Raw genomic sequence first — 18,349 nt, 5'->3', positions numbered from 1 at the left:
CCTTTCAAAGATTGATCAATTCCAAGTTTGGGTGCCAACATTCCTGTTTTCTTGTTGTCTGTCAAACCCAGGCTACAGCCACTGGTTGTGGCTAGGGCACAAGAGCCAATTTCACCCAGGGAGCAGCCGCTGAGAGTTTCTCAGCCCCTGGTGAAAGACTGACTCTCTCCCCCTGCCTCACCCTGCTAACTAGCCTGTTTACCCTCTCTCTTATATCCCCTATGTCTCCCACTGCCCTTGACATTGCTTTCTGGGTGGGAGTTGAAACTAGCCAAATTGCAGTTGAGACCCTCTCTTTCTGGCAATTAAAGAGTTACTATAAGGTTAACTAAAACTATTCTTCTTACTGGCAAAAAAACCCAACTGTGGTTGCTATGTTACAAATAGTCTTGAAATAAGGTGCTGGCATTCAGTAAAAAACCCAACATTAATTACTCATTTGAAAATAAAGAAAAAAAAAAACAGTCCTTTTTACCTTTTAAAACTGCAGCCACTTGGCATTATTCTGTTTGGCTCTTATTCTGCCAATCCTCAGGCGGCCTCCAGGAGAGGGACAGACTGTAGTCCCTATGAGGAGAGGCACCCCCTGGAAAACATCCCAGGGTCCCCAGAGAACCTAGAGCCCTCAGGAGACTGGCTGATGATCACTCCTAAATTCACCTGTAAGTCCACCTCCGTAGGTGAGAACATCTAATTTTGGCTAGTGTCTGCAGACATTAATATAATTATTCATGGTATTTTTGTTGTGCTTATTTGTTGTGAATTGTTAGAAAAATATATAACCATTCCTTGAATTCAATTGTTGTAATTTGTATAGAGCCTCTGAGGGAAGGCCAAAGAGACCGGGACCTCAGGTTGCCGGGCTATTGGCCTGTCAAAAGCTTTGGGAGGCATGAGAAGCCTCAGCCTTACTGGTCAGTCAGTGGCTCCCAGAAATGTGTGTTCACACCGGTCACCAAAAACACCATTTAATTGAAAATAGGTGTCCAATCAACACCCAGGGTGTTAAATAACCCATGGGCCTGTTAAAAACTATATGAAAAAGTGTTCTGGTTCTAGTTTTGAAAATATGAAAATAAATGTAAACTGAAGAGAAAAAAACCCCACAAGTATAAAAGAGTTTAAAAGGATTCCCTATAACTCAGCATTCTATGCCTTGAGACACCTGAGTTCTAGTTTTTGTCAGCAATTAGAGCTTTCCTCCTCTATATTGTTAGTATAAATGTCTATTTCTTTTAATTCACTGTTTTCCCGCAACATTCTGGTTCCCTGATGAGAGTGCTTCCCAGCACCCTGACTGACGCCATTCCCTAAGAGCCCTCCTGTACTAATTACATGGAGAGGAGGGCTCAGCAGGGTAACAGGAAGGTCCCATGGTGGTCCTCTGTGACAGCAGCCCACAAATAGAGAAATGAACATGCAATGGAAGAGCAAGCTCTGACAATGAACCTACTTTTGTTGACTCCATCTCTGAAGTAAAAGGTAAAATATAACCCCCTGTGTATTCCACAACTTCCTTGCCTCTGCAAAATAAAGTTTAACTACCCTCCTCCACTGTTCATATAGAATCTTAAGGTTAAGTTAAACACCTAACTCCTCTAACACCACAGACTTTTGGAAAAACTTTACTAAAACTTTGTATACAATTTTCCTTTTCTGAGTTTGGAATTAAAAATAAAAAGAACCAGTAAATAGGGGAGAGAAAGATGTGTAAATGTCATAAATTTGTCCTGAAACAAAATAGTTGTATAGAAAAGTGAAAAGCAAGACAAAGATTAAAAAAATCTGAAATATTTATAAAATGTCTGTGCAGGTTAAATGAAACCTATGAAGAAGTTTACATGTAATCCAGTTAACTATGTATTTCCTTTAACTTTCATTGGAAAAATAACATGTCTATGAGTATTGCTAACCTAACTGCAAACGGAACAGAAAACAGTTATGTGGAACTGGGCTAGTTTGTAATGACTTTTTGTTTAAAATATTGTTGATTCTTTCTGTGTTCTGTTTTCCAGAAGTCAAGAAAATAATTTTCTGTCTTTTGAGCTATTTGTAGCTTTTCAAGCAATGTGTGTACTTATGAGCAGAGTCTAAAACATGTATTTTTCTCTCTCCTTAATTTTTCTAAAATTTAAAAGCCATCTGTAAGTATTCTTAATTCCTGACAGTACAGTTATTTGCATAAGTTCAATAAGAATCTGTTTTGTTCTATAGAATAATGAAGACACTTATTAATTTACCAAGACTTTGTCTGGAATAACATTTCCAGAGGTGTCCAGACTGCACTAAGGAATTAAGGTTGACTTTATAAAGCCAATAAAAAGCCTTTTAAAAGCCTGGCCAGATACCTGTCAGTAACATTTCCTGATCTGTGGTGAGTAATGAAGATCACTGGCTGACAGGTCTAGAAATTGAAATATGTTTGGGGACCTCAAGAAAAGAGAAATTTACCCAATGCATACAGGCATCAAATGGCACAGATGAAACCTGGGCTCATGAAAAGCTTTCAAGAAAGTCCAGCCTGAGATTCCTTATAAAAGATTCCAACAAAGCCAACTTTAAAACAGAGCCTAAATGGCTAATAATTATTCTTACTGCACTCTATGCAAATAATCAAACCCAGTATACTGAAAGTACAGTTTATTTTGACAATTAAGTTAGTTGTGCTATATTTTGTTTTTAGTAAAGATAAAACTTAGAAAAAAAAATGGTTCAAAGAGAAAAGACTATAACCCACCTATATTAAATACCAGCCTTGTCTGTAGTGTCAACTCATAAAATGAGACAAAACTGTTTTACTAACATAACTGTTAAATGGGACTAAGAGACTGGTCAAAAAGTGTAGAATTACATACAGTGATTATATTTAACTGTAACACTGCATACTACTGAGCCTAATCCATATACTCTGCTGAGTTTGCTGCTAGCAGAAGCCAAGTGACCCACTTGCCTGGACTTAAAGGATGACATCTAGAGACAGTTAACATGCCCTGCTCCAGCCATACACTGAGAGCTGACTGGTCAAAGCACAGCTAAAGCCTGAGGAAACACCTCGAGGGATTTGTCTTAATTGGACTTTTGGATTTTGGGAAAAAGGGGGAAATGTCACAGGGAAAAGTATATTAGCCCACCACATGGTACTATTAAGGCCTGAGTACAGAACCCGAGAAAAGTCACCGTCCCTAAGACCTCAGTGCTAAAATATCAGCACCTACAAAAACAAGCTGATATTGAGACCCTAAATCAACTCCTTAGACATTAAATCGCCAGCAGGTCTGTTAAAAAGTGTATAAAAGTGTATAGGTATAGTATAACTCTGAAAATAAAAAATCAAGGCTGCCCTGATTACATGTGCTTCACCCTTCCCCCCTCATTCATGGGGTGAAACGAATGTATAAGTGTGCCCTTCTTCCCTGCTCCAACTTTGTCCCCTGGCTATAAAGTCTTTGCTGCAATTTTTGTCTAGGGAAGGGATTAGGATGTGCACTCCTTAGTCAGAGTAGAGCCATCCAAAATGTTTAGAACTGCTTTGTTCATGACCTTACTAAAGCTCAGAGAGTTTATGCCTGAAAATGGGAGTCTGATATCTGAGCTCACCTGAGCCTGAAAAACGAGGATTCCCTGCCCAGCCCTGAATAAGAAAATCAGTAGTATTACACACCCATTATCAGCCCCTTCCCATTGACGCAGATGAATCAAGGATTTGATTCCCAAAAAGACCAGTGGGAAGTGTAATAACCTACCCAGCAAAAAGGCCCCTAAACGCCTCTGACTATCTCAGCCTGAGAACCCAGCACATCTCAAACCACCACCACCACCACCCCGCCCCCCGGGCAAAATCCAGTAACAGGTTTCAGAATAGGATAAGGAAGTTCCCTGAGTTCCCACAGACTCCTAGTCATAGGTAAAACAATGGTGAAAGCTTATTCAAGCTGTCCTCATGCCAACTGCCATGCTCTCATGCCAACTGCCACGCTGTAGCCCCCCAGACTGTAACCCCACCCCTGAGCTAACTGGCCACGTTCTGCTTTTCTTTCTGCTTGTTTGCATGGCAACAAAAATGGTATAAAAGTCTGCCTGCCCCTCACTTCTGGGCTGTTCGCCTTTGGGTGGTGGCCCACCTGTGCAGGTGCAAGAAATCACCATCTGATTTATACCTGAAGTGGGGTCTGAGTCTTTCGTACAGGTGGCAAATGAGTTTTACAACAGATGTTAGAGGGGCAGCGCCTGTGGCTCAGTGAGTAGGGCGCCGGCCCCATACACCCAGGGTGGCAGGTTCAAACCTGGCCCCGGCCAAACTGCAACAAAAAAAAATAGCCAGGTGTTGTGGCGGGTGCCTGTAGTCCCAGCTACTTGGGAGGCTGAGGCAAGAGAATCACCTAAGCCCAGGAGTCGGAGGTTGCTGTGAGCTGTGACGATACGGCACTCTACCAAGGGTGACAAAGTGAGACTCTGTCTCAAAAAAAACCACAAAACAACAGATGTTAGAATAAGGCAACATTGTTTAGAGTTGTGGCAAAGTAGTTTAAAACAATCAAATTTGAACTTTCTGGCACATCATTATTATTAATTGTAAAAGTGTGCTTGCAGTCATTCTGTGGCATGTTCAAGCTACATTATAATACTTCTTTAACTTACTAAATGAGATGTCTAATGTTAATTTTAAGGTGTTATTTCTAGAGGATAGTGTTAAATTCCAAAGAATTTAAAATTCGAAACTATGCTCTCTGTGATGAGATATTTAAGGGAAAAGGAATAGGGTAAGAGTTTTATTTAGTTTCCTATTTTATTTCTTGGTTATTTCCATTTTTCTGATAATAAATTATCTTAAGCATGTTAGAGAGTTAAACTATTTTTAGGGAAGAATGTATGTGTGTGTTATTAATCTTTTAATTTTAAAAAGGATTTTCTTATTTGTTTTTGTTTTGTTTTTGAGACAGAGTCTCACTATGTCACTCTGGGTAGACTGTTGTGGCATCATAGCTCAATAGCAACCTCAAACTCCTGGGTTCAAGCAATCCTATCGTCTCAACCTCCCAAGGAGCCTGGACTATAGGCACCCACCCTAATGCCCAGCTAATTTTTTTATATTTAGTAGAGATGGGGTCTTGCTCATTGTCAGGCTGGTCGCAAACTCCTGAGCTCAAGCAATCCTCCTGCTTCAGCCTCCCAGATTATAGTGAGCCACTGCTCCCAGCCTAAAGAAAGGTTTTTGAAAATTCCAGAGGACAGCCGGGCATTGTGGCAGGTGCCTGTAGTCCCAGCTACTTGGAAGGCTGAGGCAGGAGAATTGCTTAAGCCCAAGAGTTTGAGGTTGCTGTGAGCTGATGCCACAGCACTCTACCAAGGGCAACATAGTGAAACTCTGTCTAAAAAAAAGAAACAAAAAAGAAAAAGAGAAAATTCCAGAGGATATAAAACTGCATTAAAATGCATATTCTGTGCCCAGTTCTCTGGTGTTGGGACAGGAAATTTTGTCTTGCATTACCTGGTAGACAACTTGTGAAAGATGTTGCCTATTTAATATCTCTGCTTTCTCCAGTCCCATTTCTAATTATAAATTCAAAATTGATACATTGTCTTAAACCCATACCTCCAAGTCCAAGATTATTCCTTCTTTTTTTCCCCACTTACTCATAGTGATCCTTTACTGATAAGTCTTTCATTTTAAAGATTCTAGGCACTTTACCTAATTTACATTGATAGGACTCATTTCACTCTTCCTGAACACATACATAGCCTGTTCAGAAGTAGAATAAAAGAAAAGTTAAAAGGATACAGATTGAAGTATTTGAAAAAATAAGTGAAAGGACTAAACTCTGTTATGAATATTTTACCACCCATAAAGTGCTAAGGGACCTTTACTAATCCCTCTGATCCAGTATAAAGTTTTATAGTTTCTCCAAATATGTGCCTAAAGTGCTAAAAATGAACATCATTTGAAGAAAGCACTTCTCAAAGTGTTTTTTGTAGGCCTCCTTTCCCCTCAGATATTAATAGGCTTCTATGGGAAAAAAAATTTCTTGATCAAATAATTTTAGGAAACATCACATATTAAAGCAGCCTCTTGGAGATCAGTGAATGTTAACATATTAAATACTTTGGAAACTCCTACGGTTAAGAACCGTTTCCAAAAATGTTTAATCCACCATTTTGCAGGCTTTTCTTTTTTTACTATGACAAGCTTCCTCTCAAAACACCTGTTAACATAGTGACGATTTAGGAAAATAGTGCTACAAGGAAAATAACTTGAAAAAAGTTTTAAAACAAAGCAGAATAAAGTAGCAGCAAAACAAAAAGGAGACTATAGGAAGTTTGCCCATTTTTGCCAACTGAATGTTTCTGTATCTATCCCCCACACCCCCAATTCATATGTTGAAACCTGAATCCCTACTGTGTTGTTATTTAAAGGTGGAGCCGCTGGGAAGCAATTAGGTCATAGCCCCTCATGAATGGGATTAGTGCCCTTTTAAGAGGAGACCAGACAGACCTCTATCTGCTCTCTGCCATGTGAGGACACAGTAAGCAGACAGCCATGTATGAACCAGAAAGGAGAGAGTGGATCTTCCTCAGTCACCAAATCTTCTGTTCCCTTGATCTTGGACTTTCCAGTCTCTAGAACTGTGAAAAATGTGTGTTGTTTATGACACCCAGTCTATGGTAATTTGTTATAACAGCCCAAACTGACTAAAAAAAATTTTAAGAATTATTCTTACTAGCTAAGACTTTGGACTGTGGAGCATACTTGGATTCAGGATATGTTGGATTCAGTACATATCTGAGTTGGAATCCTATCTCTACCACTCTAACTCCTTTAACTCAATTAAAATCTATTAATTGCCATGTTTCAATATTCTCATCAGTAAAACAGAGTTAATAATAGTACCAGACTTCTAGTTGTATATTGTTGTGGGGCACAAAAAGGAAAACAGTGATGATGATGAAAAGTGCAAGAAAAGATAAGAAGACAATATTCATACATAGAATTTCAAAATCATTTTTCTTTATAGCTGATTATCTTTATTCTTCATCTCCCTCCCCCATTAAATTATCTAAAAAGTGTTAAACCCATCTTACAATTTGTTATGGGATAAGAAACACTAAATAAAATTAATTATTGAACATTTATAAATAAACTAGATGTGTAATCTTAGATTGTGATCAAATTACACTTCCTATGCTATTACTTTTCTTGTCTTTTTGCATTTTAAAACTATTTTCCATTTCTAAAACTGTTTTAAATATCCAAAATGTCCAAAACTTTAATTTTATTCTTTGTGACCCAAATCTGAAAACTCAGCAAGAACACCTAGTATTCTGACCTATAAAACCATGAGCAAATAAACTGGTGTTGTTTTAAACTGCTAAGTTTGTGGTGATTTGTTATACAGAAAAATAAAACTAATACAATAAGTTACTACTGTTATCCGCCTTTTAGGAAGAAGGAATAAAACCTGGAGTAGTTAGTTTCATTACCCATGATCTCAAGTTAGTAAGCGTTGGAGTCAATAATTAAATCTAAACAGTCTTAATTCAGAGCCCATTGTGCTATCACCAGTTACACAGGATCCTGTGTGCCAAGCTCTAGTGCTTTTTTTACATATATTGCTTTACTAAATTATCCCAACAATCTTTATGAAGTAAATATTATTATGAACATTTAGCAATTGAGGAAACCAAAGATCAAAACCAAGATTAAGATGTCAGAGGGAGAATGGAACTAAGAGCCAGGATCTGAACCTTGATCTGATTCTAGGAGCAGTTTTCACAGTCATTAGGTTATAATGCCTCTTCACACAGTAGTCTGCTTTATTTATTTACATTTTCAGTTTAAATAGTTATAATTGTCATTTTTGGTACAGTCTAAATGATTTCTCATTTTAGAATATACATTGCTTAAATGTAGAATTCCAAGCACATTTCTAAATTTTCTAAAATATTTGCATAACTCATAACACTTTTCTTGTTACTCACACAGGTATCAAGCTTAATTTGACCTTCCAACTCTCTGCCCTTGCTGTAATCTTTATTTTTACTGCCCTCTTACAAATCCTACTAGATGAATTCCTGTCTTCCCTTAAGACATCCCCAAATTATTACAGTACCACAGAACCTTCATTTCTTAGAATTGCCAATGCTATTTATTTTTCTCTAGTTTTTTCATTTGCGCTAATTTTATCTTTCCAAAGAATTACAAATGATTCTTGTCATGTCTTAGACATAGCTGAGTGCTATGTTTTAAATTTCTTCCGTCTTCCCACTACAAATACCGAAGAAAATTAATTTTTTTTTTTTTGAGATAGAGTCTCACTATGTCGCCCTTGGTAGAGTGCTGCAAACTCTTGGGCTCAAATGATTCACTTGCCTCAGCCTCCCGAGTAGCTGGGATCACAGGTGCCTGCCACAATGCCCAGCCATTTTGGGGGTGGGGTGGGGTAGGGGTTGCAGTTATCGTTGTTGTTTAGCAGGCCGGGCCAGGCTCGAACTCACCACCTTTGGTATATGTGGCTGGCGCCCTGCTCACTGAGCTACAGGTGCCAGGCTGAAAATTAATTTTTAAAACAAGTTTTATACCAAATTCCTAGTTCCCAGTACTGATGATTGCTTTTTTCAGAAAATATGCAGGGTTATTAGGCAAGAATGAACCTTTGCCTTCAGAGTCTGATCCTGATAAGAGAAATTTGTGGTGTGTCTAATTCTTCTCCTCTACTTTCCCGGTCAATTCATTTCAGTGACTTGGTTTTTAGCTCCCCGAAATATTTCTGAATAACTAATAAATACACACAATAAAATTTCAAAAGTATGAAAGGTTATACAGGAAAATAAAGGTATTTTTTTCATGTCATTCCCTCCTTACACAAGATTGATCCCTAGGGCCTGCAGGTACCTAGTGCCTGTGTTTGTGTATTCTTCTAAAGAGTATGTTTGTATGTATATACACATACTTATGTACACACATATGCATACACATGTTTATATGTGTATGTATATACACGCATTTTATGAAAATTACTAAAACATACAAAAATTATAGTTATTGATTTTTTCACAAATATTTCATATTTTGAAGCTGTATCAAGGGCTGTATAGTATTTGTTTAATGTAAATCCCTTTTGAAAGACATTGAAGTCGCTTCTAATCTTTTGCTGTTGCAAGCAATATTGCTGTGAATGCACATTTTGCACACATGTGCAAGATATACTCATTAGGAGAGACTGCTTGAAGGGCCGTCAGCTGAGGGTATGTGCATTTACAATTGTGATAGATATTATGAAATTGCAGTTCATAAAAAATGTTTGAATTCATCCTTCTTACACTGCATCAGAGAGCCTGTCTACTGCAGGATGTTGAATGTGATGTCTTAGCAATATTTGGTCTTATGAAACTGAAAGATTAAAAAATGGCATTACACCAAGGTATTATTATTTGAGCAACTTTTTACATTTAAAAATAATTTTTATTTTCTTTACATGAACTGGTATTTCATGCATTTTGCTCTATTATATTGCTGACCTTTTTCTTGTTGATTGATAAAAACTCTGTATACATTAAAGAAATTAGCCCATTTTGCATTGAACTGATGTTAAAAAATTTATGCAGCTGGTGTTTGTCCTTTAATCTAGAGAGTCTATACAGGTCTACAAGCAATAAGGGGTGGTGGGATGGGTTCTGAGGAATATCTGCATCACTTTACAACTGCAGGACTCCCCGGAGGCCATTACAATTTCCTCAGTTAAAGCAAGGTTAATTTTCTTGGAGAGCTAGGTGTAGGGTGGCCTCTTGCACTGATAGAGAGGACTCATCAGAAGGTAGGGGCTTGATGTCTTCAGTTTCATCAGAGGCTGTCTGTGCAGCCTCATGTCAACTTGCTGGATCTCATTTCTTCCCAATCAGCATCCTCATTTTAACAGAAGACACATGTGGAATTTAACTTGTGATATAATTCAGCCAATTGCAGGATGAAATTCTTTGTTTCTTTTCAGCCACTTCAGCTTTGTACCAACTGGAAGTAATGATGTCCTTTGCACCTACTTGTAAGCTCTCAGGTCATTTGAGAAGCACTTACACTAGACATTTGAATCCCTGAACTCATTCTTTTCTTTCCTCACTTTGTCAAAAAACACTAGAAGTAACCAGCTGATCTCATTGTATTTATTAGTTTGGCCAAAATATTTCAAAATATCTTCTGCAGTCACCCAGATCCTCGCTTCTTACAAGTGAGTAGTTTGGAGCATCCAATGAACATATTTTGCATATCTCCATTGCCAGATCTCATCATGGACAATCAGTGCTCTCTGCACTACTGGAAAGAGCATAATTAGCATTTCTAAATTGAATCAGATTGGAGACTTGACTCCAGAAATCCCAGAATCCATTCTGAATTCTTACCCTTTAAATTCTGTTCCTCTAGAATCTCTCTCAGTACTAACATCTGAATTAGTCAGAATACGTCTAGAAACAGAACCAATAGTATATGTATTTTTATTACAGGAATTAGCTCATGAGATTATGAGGGCTGAAAAGTCTCAAAGTGTATGGTTAGCAAGCTGAAGATCCAGGAAAGCTAATTCCCATCGGAAGGACGGGGCAAGCTGGAGACCCAGGAGGTGCCAATGTTTCTATTTGAGTCCAAAGGCAGGAAAAAGCCAGTATGAAGGTTATCACCCAGAGGCATTTGCCTGTTACTCAGGGAATGGTCAGTGTTTTTGTTCGTTCAGGACTTTAACTGTTTGGGTGAGGTCCACTCACATCAGGACAGGCATCTGCTTTACTCAAAGTTAAGTTAAATGTTAATCTTGGTTGGCGCCTGTAGCACAGTGGTTACAGCACCAGCCACATACACCAAGGGTGGCAGGTTTGAACCCGGCCTGAGCCAGCTAAATGACAATGAAAACTGTAACAAAAAGTAGCAAGGCGTTATGGTGGGCTCCTGTAGTCCCAGCCACTTGGGAGGCTGAGGCAAGAGAATCGCTTAAGCCCAGGAGTTTGAGGTTGCTGTGAGCTGTGACAGCACTCGATAGAGGGTGACATAGTAAGACTCTCTCTTAAAAAAAAAAAAGTTAATCTCAAGCAGACCAATTCTCAAAGATAAGGCCAGAATAAAATTTGACCAAATAGCTGGTGATCTTGTGCCCCAGTCATATTGACACATCAAATTAACCATCACAATAACTTCTGTGTTCCTCATCTGTGGGTTTATTCTTTTTTTTTTTTTTTTATTGTTGGGGATTCATTGAGGGTACAATAAGCCAGTTACACTGATTGCAATTGTTAGGTAAAGTCCCTCTTGCAATCATGTCTTGCCCCCATAAAGTGTGACACACACTAAGGCCCCACCCTCCTCCCTCCATCCCTCTTTCTGCTTCCCCCCCCATAACCTTAATTGTCATTAATTGTCCTCACATCAAGATTGAGTACATAGGATTCATGCTTCTCCATTTTTGTGATGCTTTACTAAGAATAATGTCTTCCACTTCCATCCAGGTTAATATGAAGGATGTAAAGTCTCCATTTTTTTTAATGGCTGAATAGTATTCCATGGTATACATATACCACAGCTTGTTAATCCATTCCTGGGTTGGTGGGCATTTAGGCTGTTTCCACATTTTGGCAATGGTAAATTGAGCTGCAATAAACAGTCTAGTACAAGTGTCCTTATGATAAAAGGATTTTTTTCCTTCTGGGTAGATGCCCAGTAATGGGATTGCAGGATCGAATGGGAGGTCTAGGTTGAGTGCTTTGAGGTTTCTCCATACTTCCTTCCAGAAAGGTTGTACTAGTTTGCAGTCCCACCAGCAGTGTAAAAGTGTTCCCTTCTCTCCACATCCACGCCAGCATCTGCAGTTTTGAGATTTTGTGATGTGGGCCATTCTCACTGGGGTTAGATGATATCTCAGGGTTGTTTTGATTTGCATTTCTCTAATATATAGAGATGATGAACATTTTTTCATGTGTTTGTTAGTCATTCGTCTGTCGTCTTTAGAGAAAGTTCTATTCATGTCTCTTGCCCATTGATATAAGGGATTGTTGGCTTTTTTCATGTGGATTAATTTGAGTTCTCTATAGATCCTAGTTATCAAGCTTTTGTCTGATTGAAAATATGCAAATATCCTTTCCCATTGTGTAGGTTGTCTCTTTGCTTTGGTTATTGTGTCCTTAGCTGTACAGAAGCTTTTCAGTTTAATGAAGTCCCATTTGTTTATTTTTGTTGTTGTTGCAACTGCCATGGCAGTCTTCTTCATGAAGTCTTTTCCCAGGCCAATATCTTCCAGTGTTTTTCCTATGCTTTCTTGGAGGATTTTTATTATTTCATGCCTTAAATTTAAGTCCTTTATCCATCTTGAATCAATTTTTGTGAGTGGGGAAAGGTGTGGGTCCAGTTTCAGTCTTTTACATGTAGACATCCAGTTCTCCCAACACCATTTATTGAATAGGGAGTGTTTCCCCCAAAGTAAGTTCTTGTTTGGTTTATCAAAGATTAGGTGGTTGTAAGATGTTAGTTTCATTTCTTGGTGTTCAATTCGATTCCAAGTGTCTATGTCTCTGTTTTTGTGCCAGTACCATGCTGTCTTGACCACTGTGGCTTTGTAGAACAGACTAAAATCTGGTATGCTGATGCCCCCAGCTTTATTTTTGTTACTAAGAACTGCCTTAGCTATATGGGGTTTTTTCCAGTTCCATACAAAACGCAGAATCATTTTTTCCAAATCTTGAAAGTACGATGAAGGTACTTTGATAGGAATGGCATTGAATAGGTAGATTGCTTTGGGAAGTATAGACATTTTAACAATGTTGATTCTTCCCATCCATGAGCATGGTATGTTCTTCCATTTGTTAATATCCTCTGCTATTTCCTTTCTGAGGAGTTCATAGTTTTCTTTATAGAGGTCCTTCACCTCCTTCGTTAGGTATATTCCTAGGTATTTCATTTTCTTTGAAACTATGGTGAAGGGAGTTGTGTCTTTAATTAGCTTCTCATCTTGACTGTTATTGGTGTATACAAAGGCTACTGACTTGTGGACATTGATTTTATATCCTGAAACATTACTGTATTTTTTGATGACTTCTAGGAGTCTTGTGGTTGAGTCTTTGGGATTCTCTAAGTATAAGATCATGTCGTCAGCAAAGAGGGAGAGTTTGACCTCCTCTGCTCCCATTTGGATTCCCTTGATTTCCTTGTCTTGCCTAATTGTATTGGTTAGAACTTCCAGCACTATGTTGAATAGTAAAGGTGACACAGGACAACCTTGTCTGGTTCCAGTTCTAAGAGGAAAAGCTTTCAGTTTTACTCCATTCAGTAAAATATTGGCTGTGGGTTTGTCATAGATAGCTTCAATCAGTTTTAGAAATGTGCCACCTATGCCTATACTCTTCAGTGTTCTAATTAGAAAAGGATGCTGGATTTTATCAAATGCTTTTTCTGCATCTATTGAGAGGATCATGTGATCTTTATTTTTGCCTCTGTTAATATGGTGGATAACGTTGATGGACTTGCGTATGTTAAACCAGCCTTGCATCCCTGGGATGAAGCCTACTTGATCATGATGAATGACTTTTTTGATGATAAGCTGTAATCTATTGGCTAGGATTTTGTTGAGAATTTTTGCGTCTATGTTCATGAGTGAGATTGGTCTGAAATTCTCCTTTTTGTTTGGGTTTTTTCCTGGTTTTGGTATCAGGGTGATGTTTGCTTCATAGAATGTGTTGGGGAAGATTTCTTCTTCCTCAGTTTTTTGGAATAATTTCTGCAGTACAGGAATAAGCTCTTCCTTGAAGGTTTGATAGAATTCTGGAGTGAAGCCATCTGGACCAGGGAATTTTTTGGTTGGAAGCTTTTTTATTGTTTCTTTGATCTCAGTGCTTGAAATTGGTCTGTTCAGGAGGTCTATTTCTTCCTGGCTAAGTCTAGGGGGAGGGTGTGATTCCAAATATTGATCCATTTCCTTCACATTGTCAAATTTCTGGGCATAGAGTTTCTGGTAGTATTCAGAGATGATCTCTTGTATCTCTGTGGGATCAGTTGTTATTTCCCCTTTATCGTTTCTGATTGAGGTTATTAGAGATTTTACTTTTCTATTTCTAGTTAGTCTGGCCAATGGTTTATCTATTTTATTTATTTTTTCAAAAAACCAACTCCTTGTTTCATTAATTTTCTGAATGATTCTTTTGTTTTCAATTTCATTGATCTCTGATTTGATTTTGGATATTTCTTTTCTTCTACTGAGTTTAGGCTTAGATTGTTCTTCTTTTTCCAATTCCATAAGATCTCTTGTGAGATTGTTGATGTGCTCTCTTTCTGTTTTTCGAATGTAGGCATCTAAAGTGATAAATTTTCCTCTCAAAACTGCTTTTGCAGTATCCCACAGGTTTTGGTAGCTTGTGTCTTCATTGTTGTTATGCTCAAGGAAGTTAATGATTTCCTGTTTTATTTCTTCCTTCACCCATCTGTTATTCAACAGAAGGTTGTTTAATTTCCATGCCTTTGGGTGGGGTTGAGCATTTTTGTTAGAGTTGAGTTCCACCTTTAGTGCCTTATGGTCTGAAAAGATACAAGGTAAAATTTCAATTCTTTTGATTCTGTTGATATTTGTTTTGTGTCCCAGGATATGATCAATTTTGGAGAATGTTCCATGGGGTGATGAGAAGAATGTATATTCTTTATCTTTGGGATGGAGTGTTCTATATGTGTCTATCAAGCATAGTTGTTCTAGGGTCTCATTTAAATCTCTTACATCTTTGTTTAATTTCTGTTTAGAGGATCTGTCCAGCTCTGTAAGAGGTGTGTTAAAGTCCCCTGTTATGATGGTATTATCAGATATCATATTGCTCAGACTGAGTAAGGTCTGCTTCAAGAATCTGGGAGCATTTAAGTTGGTTGCATAAATATTTAGAATTGAAATGTCTTCTTGTTGTATTTTTCCCTTGACCAATATAAAGTGACCATCTTTGTCTTTTTTGACTTTAGTTGCTTTAAATCCACATGTATCTGAAAATAAGATTGCAACTCCTCTTTTCTTCTGAATTCCATTTGCCTGAAAAATTGTCTTCCAACCCTTGACTCAGAGCTTTAATTTGTCTTTTGAAGCCAGGTGTGTTTCTTGCAGACAGCAAATGGATGGCTTGTGTTTTTTCATCCAGTCAGCCAATCTATGTCTCTTCAGTGGGGAATTCAAGCTATTAACATTTATTGAGATAATTGATAAGTGTGGTAGTATTCTATTCGTCTTATTTGGTGAGAGTCCATTGCTTAGTTTTATCTTTTGCATCAGTGTGGAGGTTAGGTTCTGTCCTTTGATTTGTGAGTTCTTACTTTGCTGCTGATCCATTGTGGTGGTCAGTGTGCAGAACAGGTTGAAGTATTTCCTGTAGAGCTGGTCTTGTTGTGGCGAATTTCCTCAATGTTTGTATATCCGTAAATGATTTGATTTCTCTGTCAATTTTGAAGCTTAGCTTAGCAGGGTAGAGAATTCTGGGCTGGAAATTGTTCTGTTTAAGTAGATTAAAGGTAGATGACCATTGTCTTCTTGCTTGGAAAGTTTCATTAGAGAAGTCTGCAGTCACTCTGATGGATTTGCCCCTGTAGGTCAACTGGCGCTTACTCCTGGCAGCTTGCAGAATGTTTTCTTTTGTCTTGACTTTGGACAGGTTCATCACAATGTGTCTTGGAGAAGCTCGGTTAGAGTTGAGGCGACCTGGGGTCCGATATCCCTCTGAAAACAGCGTGTCAGAATCTTTTTGATGTTTGGGAAATTTTCTTTTATAATATTCTCTAGTATGGCTTCCATTCCTCTGGGGCATTCTTCTTCCCCTTCTGGAATTCCTATAACTCGTATGTTGGAATGCTTCATAAAGTCCCATAATTCTGACAGTGAACGTTCTGCTTTCTCTCTCTTCTTTTCTGCCTCTTTTACTGTCTGAGTTATCTCAAGAACTTTGTCTTCTACCTCTGAAATTCTTTCTTCTGCATGGTCTAACCTGTTGCTGATACTTTCCATTGCATCTTTAAGTTCCCTAATTGACTGTTTCAGTTCCTTCAGGTCTGCTATATCCTTTTTATATTCTTCATATCATTCATCTCTTATTTGATTCTGTTTTTGGAGTTCCTTTTGGTTATTTTCCACTTTATTAGCAATTTCCTTCATTGTTTCTATCATTTCTTTCATTGTTTTCAACATGTGTATTCTAAATTCCCTTTCTGTCATTCCTAACATTTCTTTACAGGTGGAATCATCTGCAGTAGCTACCTCATGGTCCCTTGGTGGGGTTGTTCTAGACTGGTTCTTCATGTTGCCTGGAGTTTTCTGCTGATTCTTCCTCATGAGTGATTTCTTTTATCTGTTTCCTTGCCCTAATTTTCCTTTCACTTCCTCTTGCTCTTTAAGTTCTTGTGCCTGTGGACTAAGGGTTACAGGACCAGAAGGGTGAGAAGGTTGAAGAGCAAAAAAAGGGGATGAAAGAAAGGAGGACCGAGTGATAAGAAAAAAAGAAAGATAGAGAAAGGAGAGGGGGTGGGTATAAGGAATATTGACAAAAAGAAGAGAGGCACAGAAAGAGGGAGACAGGGCAATATAGGTGTACAGTAGGGTACTTTGGCACAACCTTAAAAAACCCCACCTTCTGGGGGTGCCCAGTTGCGTGGTTCTCTTGAGGTCAGCAGCTCTTTGCTAACCTGATCAGACACAGTACCCCACCTCCACCAAGTAGAGAGGAAAGACAAAAATGCTATAAATCAAACCAAAACAAGCAAACAGAAAACTTTACGTGGATAAAATTGGGTGAAAAACCAAATGATATCGGTAGAAACACTAGCAAAAATGAAGTTGAAGTTATTAAAAAAGGCGGCAATGGGAAATTATGATTAAACTAGTAAAATTGAAAAAGAAAAAGGGATCTGTGTGGAAAAGATTGAAATTAAAAAAAACAAAAGAACATCAGCAACCTTAAAATAAATAAACAAAAAAAACAACCAAACAAAAAAAAAAAAAGAAAAAAATACATAACCAAAAACAAAGCAGTTTGTATATGTTATTGAATATTGTCTGGGCAACACGTGGTCTTCTGGGGTATGAGATGTTAGTCACAGTTCTGATACGACTGGAGGCTGCTGATTTCTCAAACCCCAGCAGGTAGACACCCTAAATCTCTCTTCAGCCTACTTAAAAGGCACTTTGAACTTGTAAACTTGCTGAGCAGAAGCTTTCCCAGCTTTCTCGCTGGAATTGCTGCTGAAGTGGCTATCCACTTACCCAGTGTGCCAAAACCGGTCTCACTCTGCCCCTGAGGGTTAGGGCTGCAAGGCGGCTCAAACCCCACCCTTAGGCTACTTGGTTGCTGGGTTACCAGCTCCCACCCGTTTCTAGCTCTGTGACCCTGAGGGCGGAGCTTGCCGGGGCAGATCACTGACAATGGATCAGTGTGACCCACCGCCAAACACCATTATCTCCGTCTGGCTCAGCGGCCCAGACTGGGGCCCCAGACAACGGCCAAAGCTCTCCGCACTCCCGCTCAGGCCTTCCCCAAGGCAGTTCAACTCAGTGCCAAGTCCAAGGACATCAAAACAGTTCACAGGTAAGGCCTTTCTGGTTTGCAGTCTCGCTGCTACTGAACTTACAGTTGTGGGCGGGTTTAGACGGATTGAACATACGCAACCACTTGCCGGTTTTCCACTGTTTTAGTCCTCCTCTTGGGGTCCAGAAGTCTCTTGCTGACTTCCTGTATCCTCATAGGAGTGATGATAGGCAGTTCCCACCAGCCAGAGATGCCTGGAGTCCTATCTCCCCAGACTCACGGTGCCCAGATGCAAGGAAGCTGTTACTCGGCTGCCATCTTGCTCCTGTGGGTTTATTCTTTTATTGACATTTCAAAGATAATTGAATGGATCAAAGATAAACAGGCACGCTCCATCCACCGTGTTTAAAGAGGCATCTAGAGCTTGTGCCTATTGTAATCCCCAGGGGCGACATGAGGTGACTTCTGGTAAGACCCACTCACAGAGCTGCACAGATCAGACCTGAGAGATGTTCCTCTTTCTCCTACACCTTGTCAGCCACCGTCACACAACTTGTCAGCTGTACTTCCAAAGCAGGACAGACTCCCATCACTTCTTCTCACCTGCGTGGCTCCCACCCTGCCACAGGCCCCCTGGACTGCTCTCTCCCCAGGACTCCTACAGTGCCTCTGATATGGGCTCCTTGCTCTGCCTCCTTTAGTCTGTTCTCAGCACATCAGAAGGAGAGATTCCTGCTAACAGGCCTTGGGACCCCTCAACTGAAATCCTCCAGTGGTCTCACATTTCACTCAAGAAAGTGCAAGCAAGTCCTTACCATGGGCTAAGGTCAACACAACCCAC

The sequence above is a fragment of the Nycticebus coucang genome, chromosome 2 (genome assembly GCF_027406575.1).
Source record: "Nycticebus coucang isolate mNycCou1 chromosome 2, mNycCou1.pri, whole genome shotgun sequence".
Lineage (NCBI taxonomy): Eukaryota > Metazoa > Chordata > Mammalia > Primates > Lorisidae > Nycticebus > Nycticebus coucang.
This window is presented reverse-complemented; position numbering follows the sequence as displayed.